Source organism: Anopheles gambiae, chromosome 3 (assembly GCF_943734735.2).
Source record: "Anopheles gambiae chromosome 3, idAnoGambNW_F1_1, whole genome shotgun sequence".
Lineage (NCBI taxonomy): Eukaryota > Metazoa > Arthropoda > Insecta > Diptera > Culicidae > Anopheles > Anopheles gambiae.
In genome coordinates this window covers 51,853,237-51,870,907 of record NC_064602.1, presented here as the reverse complement: position 1 = coordinate 51,870,907, position 17,671 = coordinate 51,853,237, and the positions used below count along the sequence as shown (strand labels likewise).

Below are 17,671 nucleotides of genomic sequence, written 5' to 3'. Positions count from 1 at the left end.
CCCAGGCTTCCTCCCAACACGCTGTGATATCTTCATCATCACTGCCGCGATCGGTATCCCCGTGATCACTATCTGAATCTGAAAATATAGCTGGAAAAGGGTTAGTACTATCTAACTCACCGTCACCTTCAAGTAAATCGTTGTTAGTTGGATAGATGTTAGGCAAGTTGAAACCATCACCAGTACTGCTACTATATACATTGTTTTCACCTGAAAAGGCAAGACAAAAACACTACGTAATTAGTTTTGTGTGATGTTTACAGTCCTGGAAATATTTAAGAACAACTATTATAATTTCCCCTTTTTCATTAGTAAAAGAAAACATCACCAACATACTTAACAAAAAAAGCCTACTCTATTGAACCTATAGCTGATTTCCCCATCTTTTACCTTTAACGAACTTGATGATTAACACGAAGAACAAATAAAGTTATTATGGTATTGCGGGCAATACGGCCTTTTTCAACCGTTCCTACTGAATAAAAAAAGCATACCCTAAGGTATTTGAGATGAACTATGCTCAGCATGTTCTTCTATAAATAATTCTCAGCAATACAAATAAAATTGTTTACTATCCACCTGATCCCAAATACAGCCCCCAAACAGTGAGTGGCCAAACAGCGGGTATATCAACTAACATAGCAAATAAATGGGCAAACGTAGCCCAAATTCATTTCGCTAGATACGAGGCAGTCTGCTCGTGCCGATCGCTTACTCGACAATGCATATGCTGTACTTGTTTGGCACGTGGCGAAGCCGCCAAGTGCATCACTTCATAACTCCAACGCTGCTGGCATCAAGAACGCGCACCTAAGCCAAGTTGGAGATATCCGACAATCGGTCCGACCCAGACGCTGTCCGGCAGGCCCGGCATGATGCGAAAAGGACTCTACACGGAAGTACGGCGTAGCAAACGGCCACCGTCGCCGTCATCATCACCGCGGACAGCGGTGAGACTGTACGCGCAAGGATGGCGAGACTTCGGCAACGGCATCGCCAGAACCGTCAGGAAAAGCGGAAGAGATTGACGGAGCAGACACTGACAGCGGGGAGTCTGGGCATCCTTAGTTGGATATCCCTTCCCATATCGTGTACGGCGGTTTGTCCGTAGAAGAGGAAATGGCAGCTACATATGCAAATGCGGCCTTCCGCTAGTCAATTTTTTAAGGAGTCAAAAGGATACGATCCAACGGGCTCGAACAATTTATCTCTCTAGACCCTTCGAGGGGCTTAGGAAAACGGACAGGAAGAGAATCAGGAAAAAATAAAAATTTGAAGTAACAAACAAGCTTTTTGTAAAACAAAGATACACCTGCCTTGACCTCACCGTTCACTACACCGTACATCTCACACTTTGCTGGTGCTAGCCAAAAATCGTTGGATTTCCCAGCTCTATCAGATGCAATGGACTTAGCAGTAACAGTCCATCTACAATTTGTAAAATTCAATCCTTTCGGTGCCCCAGGAACGGACGGGATTTGGCTTATTACTACTGAATCGACCCTTTTTGTTTCTTGTCGCTTCCAATGACATAATACGACCGACGACACGTGCTTCGCGTGCTGTCCAAAGGCGAACCTAGAACCCGCAGCCAACTATATACGGTCAACATAGTTACCTCATAGCGTGGCGTTCAACGCACACCTAAAACCAGGCCGACCACCAATGACCGAACTGACAGAACGGCACCGACAGTGGAACGATCGGTCACTTGATGCCTTCCCCGCCGAATGATCCGCCCGAGCTTCGAACCCCCACCAACCCAATTTGATGACGACGATGTACACCTCATGGGACAACCAGAACCAGCCACACCCCCTCGTCCGTGTCACAAATAATTAGCATATAATAAAAGCGCGAACGAGAGTTCGCTCGTGGCTATACTTCGCTTAAATTTCAGAGCTCACTTTCCTTTGAAGTTCCTGTGCTCGAAAGAATTCCCGCCCGCTACACTACGCTGAAGTGCTGCGGGATACATTTAGTGCTCGTAATTACCGAGGCATGCTGCGGTTGCGCTAAGGATTTCGCGCTGTTATTGTATGGGCCACTTCTCATGCGGTCGAAACGTTCAACCACCGCCAATCTGGTTGAGTATGTCTGCCTCTGCCACAGGACCAGATCGACGCGGTGTATCAAAGCTGCTTTTAACATCGTTACGTAAGTCTTGCTGCTTAACAAGTTTACGTGCTCGGACTATCCGGGCAGCTGTTGGCTTGGTTCCATTCCAATCTTGCCATATATGATCGCGTTTAAAGGAGATGCTTCTCTATACGCGGACGATGAAAAGCTATTCCTTCCAATCCGCGACCAGACAGATCAACTCCGGTCACAGGTCTCACTAAGCGCTTGCCGTTCCTAATCCTTTTAGAATGGTCTTGAGAAGTGCATCGAGAAGTGTGTTTTTGTTTCGTTTGCGAGAAAGCGGTGCCTCTTAATGTATGACTACGCGTATGACTACATCAATGCTCCTTCATGAAAAGTTTATCTTCTACAGCCAGCCAGAGAACATTGACGCTAAACCAATTGATCGGCTTACCAAAATAAATAGCACGCGAAATCGCGGACTGATTTCCTCCGCTCACACAATTTAATTTCATGTTTCCACAAAAATATTCCTCCCATGCTCCAAATATGAATATTTCATAACACAAGCACGCCAATGACATGCTTGCGCTAGAAGCTTGTACACTAACAAACTGCTCTTCCTAACGCCGATTCAAACGGCAGTGTGTTGCCTTCAAGTTGTATCGTAGCATTAAGCACAACCTAAAATACATAACAAATACTATATTCGTTTAATTAACTTACCATTTGAGGTAGATGGCAATGGAATAATTTCGGTCGATGTATACCCTCTCAACAATCTCAGAGAGAGATTGTATGGAAACCGCCACAGCTTCTTCTCTGCTTAAACTCTGCTTGTTGGTATAAGCAGAACTCAGAGAAGAAGCTTTAAATGAACCGGCGCTCAGTGACGTCACGGATCGCAGTGAATCCCATCCAAAGAATATTCTGTTCCAACCTGCTCGAGTCATCACCACACCCGCTGTCAAAATTAAATTAAAACGAAACTCTTTTGTTTACTTTTTATTCAAAAATAGCCGCGTCGCTTTTGTGCATGTTAAAATAAAATTCAGAACTGTAGAAAACTTTTACGAAGAAACTGTTTGTGTTTGCTGATAACCTGTAAGTATATAAATAAAGGATCAAAATGCGTAAAATTTAGATCGGTGTACAACTAATAAACCTTCTTCGCTTTAAATCTTTGCTGTTGTTACCTGTAAGATCAACTAAAACACATTTTATATCAATAAATAACCCCATAACTTTCATTTAAACGAAATGTGGAATATACTTATATTATCATTGCAAGTTACGATGAACGCTTCGAGTGTGGCAGCTGCCGGATGTGGATGCGAGCAGGAATGTTACTGCAGAAGCCTGGCTGTTGAAAATAACAGGAAAATACATATATTGACAAATCTAACAACAGATTTACATATGAAATTATTATTATTATTATTATTATTATTTATTTCATATTGTCAGCCGCCTAGGGTTTCACAATAATAATATGTCTTACAAACTAAGGAAGAAGGAAGTGTTAAGGATGGGAGGTTGATGATAGAGACAAGGACTCAGAAAGACGAGAGCGAAAACTGGACAAGGGGACGTGGTAGTCGAACAGATCATGAGCTTCATTAAATGCTGCGCAAGCTCTCAAAAATGGATCTCTCTGACCAAAAACAGAACGGCGGGAGGGGATAAAAATGGGAGGTCTGTCGCGGAGACGACGAGAAGGGACGTAAATAGGAATGGAGCTGAGGAGCGAAGGAGCATCGATATTGGAAGTCAGGAGGCTGGCAATGAAGTAAGACTGCGCGTGTGAATGCCGGGATTTGATTTCCATCAAGCCCAACATACGACATCGGAGAGAATAAGAGGGCACAGGTGCATTATGTCCGTGCAGAAATCTACGAATAGCGATACGCGTAAACTTCCTCTGCACTCTCTCTAGTCTCTGCATAGCGACACCTCCAGCCGGGGTCCACACAACACTAGCGTAATCCAGAATAGATCGAACCCAGCAACAGTAAAGCGCCTTCAGGCATAGCGGATCTCTCAACTCAGAGGCAAGACGAATTATTAGTCCCAACGCTTTGTTCGCTTTAGCAACGACATGATTGATCTGATCCTTGAATGTGAGGGAGTCATCGAGCCAAACACCAAGGTCCTTTATAGAAGACTCTCTAACGATCTGAGTTTGACCTAAAAAGTAATTCCATGTAATTTTCCTGTTAGGACGACCAAAAGAGACAACACAGCATTTAGGGGGACAAAGCACTAACCCATTAGACGAGCTCCAAGATGAAAAATTATTTAAAAAACTCTGAAGCGTTTGACAATCAACAATAGAGGACACAGGAAGAAATATCTTCAAGTCGTCAGCAAATAGAAGGTGTCCATCAGCAGGTAGAACATTAATACAATCGTTTATGTATAAGATAAACAGTAAAGGGCTAAGCGCACTTCCCTGGGGTAAACATGACTGGCCTATGAATGTAGAAGAGAAGAAGTTCTCTATTTTGACTGTGTAGCTACGGTTTGCTATAAATGAATTTAGCCAAGTTATTAAAGGATAGCCTATTCCTAATTTCTTTAGCTTAGCTATTAGCAGGTCATGTGGTAGACTGTCAAAAGCGGCTTTAAAATCAGTATATTGCATCCACTTGACGATTACATGCAATATTCGACATTAATGAAGACACAAAGTGCATTAGGTTGCTCGTGGTGGATCGTTTAGGCATAAATCCGTGTTGATGTTGCGTTATATAGTTCGTTACGCATGGAAGAATGGCAGTATGAACGAGTGACTCAAACACCTTAGCCATAGCACATAGAATGGACACACCACGATAATTTGAAGCGACTGAACGGTCACCTTTTTTAAAAATAGGACATATCCAAGCAATTTTCCAAACAGCTGGAAAGGTTCCCTCTTGAAAGGATCTCACATACAGGCGTTTAAGTATGGGAACAAACAAAGTGCTGAATTTTTTCAATATGCAAGCGGGTATGCCATCTGGACCCGGCGAAAAGCAATTTTTTAATTTTTTCAATGCTGAGTAAATGACCTCATCATCGATAGCCACTGTGTTGCAGGAAATTATATCACTTGGTACATATGCTAAGCCATCAGATAAGGATACTGGACTGGAGTCTGGGTCCACAAATACGCTAGAAAAATGTCTAGCAAATAACTCGCTGCAGCTGGAGGGCGTATCAGCCACTTCATCGCCAAGGGAAATTATGGAAGGGATGCCGATAGAGTTGCGACGATTATTAGCAAATCGCCAGAAAGATCGAGGGTCAGAGATAAATCTTAATTGGAGACGCATGATGTATAGTTTATAGCACGCTCTGTTGTAAATACGATATGCTGTGGAAGCATATTTGTATACCCGTTGGGCATGTTGAGAGCACGTATGCATATATGCACGCTGTTTCCGCTTCTTATCCGTTCGTAAAGCTTTTAAGGATCTGTTCGACCACGACCATGTTCGAAATTAGATGAACTTTTAGCAATGCAACGTCAACATCCAATTCAGCCTTTGGATACTGTTGCAGTTATAGTGCAAGAGGATGAAGCAGATGGGTTTGTCTTTGCCAAAATTAGTGACAAAAACGAGCTAACCAAATTTGAGGCGGATTTGATGTTGACGGAGCGTTTTTCTTTTATAAAAACGTGGCTTCTTAAACAACTTAAGTCCGTAGGAAGCATACCAAGGATGCATGAAGCCCTGTACATAATTTTTAATAGAGTTTTTTTAATGGAGTGCTCGTGGAGTGGACTAGGAGTAGGACGTTAAAAAACAAAAGTAGAATTTAGGACAAATGTAAATAAATTACGATTATTTAAGGAAATAGAAATTACAGTAGAACGTCGATTATCCGGGGGCGGATTAACCGGCGGGCGGCTTAACCATGCGCATAAATGTGACAGCTGTTCAAACGTACGGCGAACATTTGCAGCGATAGTCAAGTGGGCAACCAGTTTTTTGTGCAACTCTGTAGTGTTTAGAAGTATTTTCAAAATTCATGTTTGCCCATGAAAAGTTGCCAAACCTATAGTTATTGAATATAATAATATTCTACAAACGATTAATCGATTAATTCAAAGTGAATTAATCATAAAACTAGTGAATTTTATAATTTTTATATGAATTTGACATTTCTTGGACCATTATCCGTGCAAATCGATTAACCGGTAACCGTCCGGTCCCGAGCTGCCCGGATAATCGACGTTCTACTGTGTACTGGACATAGCAGAATTAGATTTTTTTTTAGCAAGAAGCTCCGTATTGCTGGTTCTGCTGCCCAAAGAACCGGGGTCATTAAAAGCGTCAGTCGAGGGAAGTTCACGAAAAAGAAGAAAGAGGAAAAAAAATCTGAATCTTTGTAAATATTGTAAATAATATTAATAGGAATTATAGATTTAGTAGTTTTAATATAAATTTTAGTTATTTGTTTTCAAAGAAGACATATTTTGTAAATTAAATAATTTTATGAATTAGTTGCTAATGTTTTCATTACTGTGGAAGTTGAATAAATTGGAAAATCACTAGTTTTATAAAAAAAAAGTCTTACATGCTCTTTTTGTGACTTTAATGGATTGAAGAATGTTGAAATGTAATAAGAGCTTCACATTAAAAGTCATATTTCCGCTTCCGAAAACACGAAACTGTTAACGAACTGTCAGTGTCGCAAATAAAAGTAAAATTTACTAAAGAACTATGCGACAGTTAATCCAAAAATGCAGAAAAGGTTGTAACAAGCGTCGACTGTGACTGACTGAAAAATGATGACTTGTTAATTATGTTAGGAAAATTAATTAGAACGATGCGATGCATCACACTTCAATTTAGTTTAAAATTATTTCCAGAAGTGGAACTTAATAAAGTTTATGTTTACTACCTTAATCAGTTTTATCAGTTTTTTACTATCATTACATAATATATAACTTACTTCTATATAACTTACTTCTACAGGAATCTAACCATACATGACTTATACTACAACCTGAAAATACATAAAACATATTTGCATTAGAGTGTGTTTCGAATCGTGGTGTCCAAAGTGTACTTGCCTGACGATGTAATTGTTTATGTGGTATACGTTCGAGAACATCATGAAATAGAAAGCACTAGCAAAAAAACCCTCCCATTGTGGTGCACTGGATGATCATGTTCTTTAGGCCCAACAATTCGGTTATTTTAGTGCTTGTTTTCGTGGCAGTAGCGTGATGGCGTGTTCCTATAGTAAGATGAACTATCATGTTTTCAGCCATATATTTGTGCACTATCTATTTTCGTTCAGCTAGCCTAACGAGCTTAGCAAGTCACTGGCAGTCGCAAAGCAGCTGCAGAGCAATAGAATGGAGTACGCGTGGTAATATGTGGATTGCGCACAAAAGTGTTCCGAATCTTGCTGATGAACATGATTCAACCGCAGCGCCACATCAATTCAATACAATCGTAGCTTGGGATCCATTTGTTTGGGATCCATCTCCGCTTCGCGTTGCAACATGAAGCCCTGCGCACACGATACCTTTCGTGCTGGGCCCGGCCGGTTGATTGCTGCCCTGAGCATGCTCATCCTTCAGAGCAGATAAGCAGCGGGAGAAGACCGCTCCATCAATTAGACCGCTGTGCAGATCAGTTGAATATCACTGTACTCGATGCCGTTGTGTACCATTTTCACCAAGTCCCCGGCACCGCCTATGCCAATTCCTTCACAATACGGGTCACCGTTAGATTTGGCGCATATAGCCTACCGGGAGAAAGGTCACATACATTACAAACCATTCAATTAAAACACAAGTTCAACCCACCAGGAACATAACTTTCATCCGCGGAAAAAGCGTCCGAGTGTGGGAAGGGTGGTAGCGAGCCCCTTCTTCTGCACCCCTTCACAGCTGCGGAGGGTATCGACTATTGACTATCCCCGCCAGGAACGGTTATATTGCACAAATCACACCCTAAAATGGAACAATGATCGTAATTACACATTAACATACCTTACCTAGCGGCGGTGTCGTGCGTGAAGGTTAGAAATTTCATTCGGCTTTATTCCATGCTCCAAGCTTTTTTTTTTCGCTTCCACCACAGCTAAATCATACTTCCGTGGTTGATTTTATGTTTATTCTACAAAACAAAACGTTTTTAATGATAAATATCATATAATTTGCATAAAATACTTACAAAATCACCGCACACGCAAACACTTGCTGTTTACATTTTGGCTTCACTTTCATTTGACAATAATTTGCAAGCCCCAAAGTGTGGATCAAAAAGGGGGGTAGGAGGGGAGAGAAGGTGATGAGATCGAAGCGGCACGAAATGGCCGTTGCAAAAACCGCATACTCAGAACGCTATGTCCCAGAAGAGGGAGATCGAGCTACGAATGTGACAGAGAGGGCATGAGAAAATGAGAGAATTTGAGTGCCATTGTCGGGAGGGTGCTGGGCTTGTTGTTGGGGCTGCGCTGTCGTGTGTGGTGTTTGCTGCATCATGTGTGTCATCATTTGTTGCTGCTGAGATAGCTGTTGCTACCGCTCCTGCTGCATTTGCTGCTGCATAAGATTCAGTATTTGCAAAAACATTCCCATTTCAGAACCGTTCATGGCCAGTCCTGCTTGTACCGATGAAGCAACGGGATTTTGCGATGGCGGTTGTGCTGGTTGCATCGGTGTACTTAGCGTTGGCTGAACAAAGCCCGGGTTCAGAGCCCTTGCACCGTTCAGAGACAACCGTCGCTGCTCTTCCATCTCGGCATCGCCTTCAGGATGAAACATTTTAATGCCGCTTCGATAAAATTGTCTCTCTTTTCGGGATAAGGATGCACTTCACACGCGAACACTTTAACAATACCTTTCGTATTAACTGCATTGCACTGAAAAAGTCTTATTTGTTTTTTCAACTCTTCGTCACTGCACATTGGGCAAACGCCTGTATAAAAATCGAAAAACCAACTTCATCGCAGGTTAACACCATGATCATTTTCTTAAAATAGATACTTAAACTTAGTTGAAACCAAAATATTTCACGTTTTTATCTTAAACTTACTGAGATATAGGGCATCAAAGTGTAAACTTTGTGTTTTTTATCCCAAATTGGAGCTATTTTTCGACCGAACATAAACCATCATATTTTAGTATATGATGCTAAGATTTTGATAATCAATGTGTCGTTGGAAAGGTTTTTTGTCATACTTTAATGTTATGTCTGAATATTTTACAAAAACTTGTTTTTAAAGTTCATAAATGATTGAAAACCAAACATTCCTGCTAAATTTTTAAATATTTTCATGTTGGATAGTGATTTTTTATTATTCGACTCGATTTCACTCGTGAGTCGTATATCATTAGAAAGATCAACAATTTTCCTACGCATTGTCGTTAAAATTAGCTGCGACCATCTGCGACCCTGAAATTTATTAAACTTTTTCTTGAAAATAGCGCGAGCGTTTTTGACGTGTTGTTGTATGAGCCATTAGCCACCAGTATCCAACTATATGTCATAAACGGGCATTTGAAACAAACAGGCAAAAAACAAAGCTGAAGAGAGGAAAAACAGGGTAAAATAATATACAGGAAAAACAGCCTAATAGTGATATTATAATTCATTTATACTCATGAATTATCAATGAGTTTTATCTTAATTAGCGATTACTATTCTTTTTTATGTTTGTTCAAAAATTGTTGCTTCTCTAATTATCATGTAAAAATAAGCAATTTTAATACATGATAATCTATTAATTTGCTCATCCACGGCGGTTAAAACAGGCGTTCAAAAATACTGCTTGGGTTTGTGATAAACGGGCGTTACGCGTAACGCTAGCGTAACGTAGAGGGCTGAGCCTTACTTTTACCAAAAACAGTTTAAAAAAGGTCGTAAGATAGGAATCAGCTCTTTTCCAAACAAAACATAAAAAACAGAACTTTTTTAGTGCGTAATACTTTAAAAATTCATGTTCAGTCAGAAACTTATTGCATCTTCGTTTTAATTCCTAACACTTACTGTTGATACTGTTAACTGATACGCAATAATGCAATGTTGTGAGCGATAATTATTAAGTTTTATTCGCTGTCTTGACGATTTTAGTGTAGGACTAACCTGTATAGTAAGAACAATTGTATTAAATGAAGAAAAACTGCAATAGCACGAGGAATTAATTTTCATCCCGGCGTTTGTATGGCCGTTGCCCACTGTGCACTGTTATATTTTCGTTTTCTTTCGAAGAACGCTAAAGAAACGTTAACGCGTTACTTTAAAACGAGGTAATCGGAATGTCCTAGTTTATTATAATTTACTTGTAAACGATTTGTAAACACTTTGCTCCACGACCTTGCTCAAGCGCGCGCCATATATTTTTACTCTCCCGATCGGTTCTCACGCATCGTGCCGAGCGCGCGTTCGCTGACCTCCCGATAGATCGCACACACACTTTGATCTACGTCCGATGAGTGTCCTCCGTGGTGATCTACGGGACCATCAGATTGGCCCATAACATTTTCCATCTGCCGTTGCCAAATCGCCGGGGCTGATGCAATACCATACATCAAACGCTTTGGGCGAAACAGTCCTCGATGAATATTAAGAGTCACGAGTTCGACATTGCATTTTTGAAGAGGTTTATGTTTGAAATATTTCTCGTCGCATTGTTTTCCAATAATGGTTAGCGGTGATCCCGTATCCACTTCGAAACGCATTGTAATGTTATCTACGGTAAGATCTATCCACCATTTCGGAACGATATTGTTTAACGAAATTACCGTGCACACTTTGTTTTGGCTTTGCTTTTTCATGAAAACTTTAGCTAAATGCCCTTTCTATGGAATACTGCAATGGAATACAGACGGAAATTTGTCCTCCCAGGACCGTGGATCTGCTTTTTTTATGTTGTTGCAGAAATTATCCATCGGGATCGTTCCTAGGACGAAAAGATTAACCATGTCCGCTCCCAACAACGCAACCTTCATTTTGGACACTCTTATTGTTGGAACCTTACAACAGTAAAATAAGATGGTTCCAACGACCTGTCGACACATGCGTTAGGAATTGGTGAGAGAGGAAAAGAGATGGGAAAAAGAGAGAATAATTGTAAGGAAATAGGATAAAAAGACTCGCAAGATTAGCCAGAGCGATATTTACAAACGAACTGGCGGAATAAAAAGACATATTTTTTGGCAACAGCAAAAGTATCACAAAAACCTTTAACGAGTTCGGCACTAAATTATTTTCCACTTCGTTTTCTAACACTTATGGTAGCTCGCTTTGCACGGTTTGCAAATGAACACGTTCGCTATGAACTCCCCTTTAGTCTGAGGACGTCACCGGACGCTGCTTTGGCTCATACCGTTACTGTTGTCAGATGTGGTTAACCCAACTGCTTCCACATGCGCTTACTGATAACCGAGATATCCGAACCGGTATCCAATTTTAACCTTGCTGATTTTTTTTTCGGTCTAGATGGTCTCAAATTTTCTGTTCTGTGGGACACTGGAGACGTTGATTCGTACCACTCTGGCTGCTACGGATGGTCGCTGGTGAAATTTCTTATGCCTCGTGCGGCGGTGTGAGGAAGCGCAATGTCCCTCTCGATGACCAATGCGACCGCAATCACGACACTCGTGCGCCTTGTACGTGCATTCCCTGGACCAATGCAATGCATCACAAAGCCAACACGGATTACGGGGTTTGGAACCAGTGCTTCTGTCAAACAGTTTGGAGTTTCGCTCGTCGTTCCTCTGGTACCGCTGCTTATCTCCACCCGCATGGACCGCGTGCACACGTTCGCTCGTATCGGTCGCGATCATAGCACTATCCGCTTTAACTCGTGCTAGCCGGTGGCAATCTTCTGCTAGCTGCGCTAGTGTTGCATCTGTGCGTTCTTCCATGCTAGCAAGCAGCCTGACACGAATATCACGATCACATACTAGGTCGGTGAATGACAAAAGATCCTCGGAGCGCGTTTTGGTGATGCTCAAACATTTATACCGTTTGCTTAGGATCGACTCCATTTTCGCAAAAAGCACCGTGAGTGGATGAGCAGCGTAGGCAGTCGCAGCAATGGTTTCAACACGCTTTGCCCCCAGGACCGGCAAATACTTCTTCAGTGCCAGCGATGCCGCCATTTCAGATGCAGCCGAGAATGGTGTACCGCCATCGCAAATCGCAGGAACGTTGGGTCATCAACCTACGCCGGGATCGTCGGATGTAATGCAAATCGTGCTGCAACTCCAAACACAAGTGAACAAATTACTTTTAATTCATTGTGAAGGTAATGTTTCACAAGCACCGCTTGTATCAACACCAGCCCCAAACCACGAGCAAATTCTAAGTTCGCTTAGTGGTCATTGAAAGGAGTTTCGCTGCGATGAAGAGGAAAGGGTTACCTTCGCGAATTGGTTTTCTCCTGCAAAGATTCATTCGCTAAGGACGCTTTGAAGCTCGATGATGCAGCAAAAGTGCGGCTATTAATTCGGAAGTTGGGCACTAGCGAATACAACAGATACGCCAGTTTTATTTTGCCAAAACATGCTCGCGATTACACGTTCGACGAAACCGTAAAGAGGCAGCAACCGTTTTGGCAGCAAAGAGTCCGTTTTGAAAAGACGTTACAAGTTTTTGAATACCACTAAAGCATATAGTGAGGATTATCTGTCCTTTGCTTGCCGGATGAACAGAGCGTGTGTGGACTTTGAGGTAGGCAAAATAAACGAAGAACAACTGAAGTGTCTCATCTTCGTGTGCGGGTTACGGAACGAAAGCGACGAAGAGATTCGTACTCGACTTCTTTCACTAATGTTGTGGTCCGATCAAACTTAGCCATTCTGTCCAGCTGGGTGTGCCACTGAGCGATAGCAGTCGACGGCTTCCGTATGATGTGTGCGTGGAAGGATGTGCGTGAGTTACAGGTCGCTGACCAGAGGATTGAGAGAGAGATGGTGCAAAACAGAGGGAGATCTAACTTACAGTACGCATGCAGTGAGTATTCTCATTCGTGCGGCTGAGCTAAGGCAAATAGGATTACCGGGCCCGTGCTAGTAATGTATAATTAAGGATAAAAGGTTTTTATAAGTTTGTGTCGATGCAAAGTAATCGTCTTCATCATTGTAGTTAACGTCCATGCACCCGACATAAAAACTAATAGAAAACCGGCCGGAGGTACGCCTTGAAGATTTACCGGAAGAGTGCCAACGTGTACTAAATTTGAAAATGGATAGCGCAATGAGAGAAAAAACACCCATAGAAAAAGTGTTAGCAGTAGCAAAGAGCAATCATCGACAATATGGTAGAAGACAAAATGGTTACGAGAATATTCAACACACACAACAGCCAAATTATCAGTATGGCCGCGCTAGAAGCTGCTGGCTGTGTGGAGGCGACCATCATGCAATAAAGTGAAATCTTAAAAATTATAAATGCTCCATTTGCAACACTATGGGACACAAAGAAGGCTACTGTAGCTCGGTATTTCGTTGGAACGCGAGCACAAGAAAAAGTGCGATCAGAAGCGTTACGATTATGGAAGTTGGAAGCGGGCGAGGAAGAAACATCGAAGGCGTGATTCCAGTTTTTCGTCCTAAGAGACCAGTGGCCTACGCTATGATGGCAGCTGTTAATGGAGAACTGGATCGGCTGGAGCGAGAGGGAATTATCACCCCCCGTCGAATGGACAGGCGGAACGATTCGTAGACTTTCTTAAGCGAGGGCTAAAAAACAGCGAGGGAGGAGCATCGGCCAAAGAGACACTGGACATCTTCTTATTGATGTATAGAAGCTCTCCCAATAGGCAGTTAGAAAACGGCAAATCACCAGCAGAACTGATACTTGGGAGAAAAATGCGTACCTGCATGGAATTGCTTCGTATACCTCCCGAATCTGAACCAGAATCTCCTGTGCCCCAACAACGCGTTCGCTGTTTCAAACGAGGCGATTTGGTATACGCGAAGGTCTATGCACAAGACAAATGGAAATGGAAAAAAGGTGTTTTAGAAGACAGGATGGGGAAGGTCATGTACAAAGTAGTCGATGAAGAAGGAAAAATATGTTGGTCACATATTAATCAGTTAAATCCTCGTTACACTAATTCTTATACCCTTGCAAATTCTTCCAGCATATACCCACCGTTTAAACGTGCCTTGGATATGAGTATCTTGATGGATGGTAACGTGGCTATAACCAGACCAGACCCGGCTCCAAATGTCTGCGCGCAACCGTCCGATTCGACACTAGCAAGCGCAGCAGCTACGTGCTCGCCAACACCGCAGGTTCCTTGTCCACCACCATCAAGAGAGATTGCCATATGTTCGGAAACATTCCCGGAAGACATGCATAGTGAGCCTGCGATGCCAGTGCAGCCTCTACGCCGTTCTTCCCGAACACGAAGATCGCCGCGTTGGATGGCTATGTACAAACCGTATTAAAGCAGGGGGGATGTTGGAGAGTGCCCTCGTGTAGACGGCCTTACAGATGCAGATGCTGCATGGGCTTCCTTCTCTCAGGTGACAGGGACTGTCACCTAGAGACGAAGTAAGCACGAAGAGGTCACTCCCCCACGAGCCGAGCCGAGAGATAGACGTGAGCGGGTCTCCGTCTAAGCATTTGTAGATAGTAAGTTTTATTGTAATAGATATAAGTTTTATCATCTGAGACTGTATATGTTTTGTTTACCGTCAAGTTGAGAACGTAGACATAACAGTATTTTAAACTAATAAACGTACATAATAAATAAGATACACAAACGATAAACACTTCAAAATCACAAGTGCGGTGGCCACGCACCAGCCGCACCGAGCACACACGAAACACGAAAAGGATCATTGGGTATTTCTAATACACTGATGTACACAAAGGTTATACGTGTAAACAAATATTCGACCGCATGTCCTCGGCGCGGAACAGTGTGTTCAAGAAATATGGCGCAGATTCAGCATTGCATCCGATGAATTCAGGTATCATCAACGTTTTCAGGTTTCATCAACGTTTTCAAGCATCATTCCGCAGTCTAAGGCTAAGACAGATTCGGGAAGGGGTCCCGCGGTCTTGAGATAAAGTGTGAAACCCTGTAATCTACCCTACTAGCAAACCCTACAGGCAAAGAGAGCGAAATTTACAGGCAAGGGGCTTGTAGAAACAGGGGGAAGAGGTTCGGTCGAAGATGTATTTCCCGCCATAGTCGAGCGGCATTTATTTTTTCCGAATTGAGAGTGAGCGCGCGCAGCGCTCTCTCGCTTGCCTTCAAATTACACGGGGCGCTCTCTCGATACAAAACAGCTGATCAGCGGAAATCCCCTCCCTCCCGTTTCTTTCCTCTTGCGTTGCGCTGAATGCGCGGATCAGCTGTTTCCCCTCTCTCGCATTTCTCTCGGATTGCGCTGCACAATTGCCGCACTTTGCGCGTTGCGCTGGACACCCCCTTCTCCTAGTTTCTTTCGGAGCGCGCTGTGCGCTTTCGTTAACATAGATTTACTGCGTAAAATCGCATGCATTAAAATAAAATTTAAACACATCAAACTCGGTGGATATTCTAACACTTTATTGCAACTAAAGGCACAGTTCCACACATAGCTAACCACAATCTTGTCACAAAATCACACATTTTTTTATTTTAAATAATAAAAAAAATCGTCATACTTCGCACTTCAAGCACCCGCCTGTATCCCGTTGTTTATGTTGAATACTGCAAAAAAGCATTGAAATAAAGCAGCGTAATTTACATATCCATGTTGAATTATGAAAGATTAACGCTTCTTTATTTCAAGGCGCACAACACTTCAACACTTGAAAATACGACCGAGGCCGTAATAATGGGAATTGAAATAAATAACACTTCAACACTTCACTTAAAATTACATCGAGCGCCCGGGAAACGCGCGCGGCCTCACACCGCGAAGGCTTGAACTGTACTGACGATTTTGTGTGGTAGCAAGAAAGGGAGCGCACGAGGAACACTCGCTGCACTAGTGCGAGCGAGACACCGACACCAGCAAGCCGCTGCGAGAAAACCAAACTGAGCGCGCTGGCTGAAAGTGAACGCACACATTCACACATGTGTAATTGTGTGAGTGCAAAAACTGTGTAAAAAGCAAAACACGCTCTCACCTCCGAGCAATTCCGCGTATTTCCAACTGTCTCCCCCTGCGTCTACACGCCCCTCGCCTGAAAGTCGCACACTTTTACATTCTCTTTGCTAGTAGGGTCTTTGTCTGTCGGGTCTGGTCCTATGTAAATAGCTGCAACGAAATCTTCCCGCATCCTTCTATAATGACATTCAGACTATCCACCGCTAATTCAGAAGCCGATATCAGTTCGCTTTTTGGTCAATATTTCTCAAGTATTTTTTCTGTGCCAATTAGTCAAACGAATTTATCACCAGCATCATCTTCGCATTCGTCTACAGCCACTAGCACCGACTTTTTTGTAGACTCTATCGGTTTGGAATTAATGCTTTAAACCAGCGATCGGCAAACTTTTGAGGCAATGGGCCAACTTTAGTAAATGATCGAGTGCCGCGGGCCAGGAGAGTGCGGTGTTTTATTATTGGGCTTAAATTGTTACATTTTAATTTTTTAGAAACATTTTAGGTATTATTGTTGTTTTTCTGTAATTATATCATCCAACTATAGTTCAAACTTAAAGATAACTTCTTTAAAAGCTGATTGTTATCTTTAATCACTTTAGAATCAGCAATAGATGGCCAAAAATTTGATCAGTCAAAAAACTACACAGAGGGATCAATATAGCTTCTTGAAGACCCCTTCTTCCCACGCCGTAAAAAATATTGAAGATATTCCGGGGATGATACAAAAGTCTGAAAGGCTGAAAAATTATCGAAGCAAACATAGATTCAGTAATTATAAAAATGCTTTATGGACAAGTCATGCCATGTCAGATAAATAGATAACTGATTCCTTATGAAAAAGCTCTTTGACAATCGTTGTTCTCGTAAACAGCAACAGTGTGGAATCGTCGTTCTCGTTAAAACAACAAGGGTTTTTTTTTATTAATTGTTTTTTGCTTTCAAATACGATCAAAAATATCTCTAAACAAATTTAAAGGGAAATCAACTGATTTGTGAGAAATTAAGAGGAACGATTAAAACATAACATAAAAAAATATCAAAAAAAGATAATTTCACTATATTTAAAACTTTGTATTGCATGTTTTGCGTTGGCGAAAGTCTAATGCTCTCGCATCGCAAAGTCACATGCAAAACTTTTAATAAATTTATTGCAACCAGTCTTTAGTGCATCTCATCAATATACAATTTCGTGTGCGATATCCTTCATTCCGAAAGTCTTATTGTCGTGTTGAAACAATGTTAACCGTTATGCAATTAACGGTTGCATTTACGAAATTGACAAATTCGTGGGATTATCGTAGGATTATCTTCACCCGTTCTAACAAATCGTTAATTGCACTTTGAATAGTGTCTGCGTATCGTCATACAGCAACTTGGCTATCAACCACCATCAGACGCCATCACGACACGCTGGATTCGCCAAACACTGACGGAAGTGCTACTTGAGCCGAAGGTAGTCTTGGAAAATCCGTCAGTGAATTGGCGACTACTCTGGCGCAATATTCATCGTTCCTGTTTATCG

At 42.1% G+C, this 17,671-nt stretch overlaps 2 long non-coding RNA genes across 2 annotated transcripts; both read right to left on the bottom strand.

The window, feature by feature from the left end:
• Positions 1 to 27: 27 nt before the first annotated feature.
• LOC133392934 (uncharacterized) lies at positions 28 to 7,084 on the bottom strand. The gene is made up of 3 exons (XR_009765904.1): positions 7,042 to 7,084; positions 2,809 to 3,445; positions 28 to 210 (listed from the first exon to the last, which is right to left on the bottom strand). It is a non-coding gene; the product is annotated as an uncharacterized LOC133392934 (long non-coding RNA).
• A 265-nt stretch (positions 7,085 to 7,349) lies between these two features.
• LOC133392933 (uncharacterized) lies at positions 7,350 to 12,211 on the bottom strand. Its single transcript, XR_009765903.1, has 3 exons — positions 8,262 to 12,211; positions 7,892 to 8,204; positions 7,350 to 7,830 (listed from the first exon to the last, which is right to left on the bottom strand). It is a non-coding gene; the product is annotated as an uncharacterized LOC133392933 (long non-coding RNA).
• Positions 12,212 to 17,671: the final 5,460 nt, after the last annotated feature.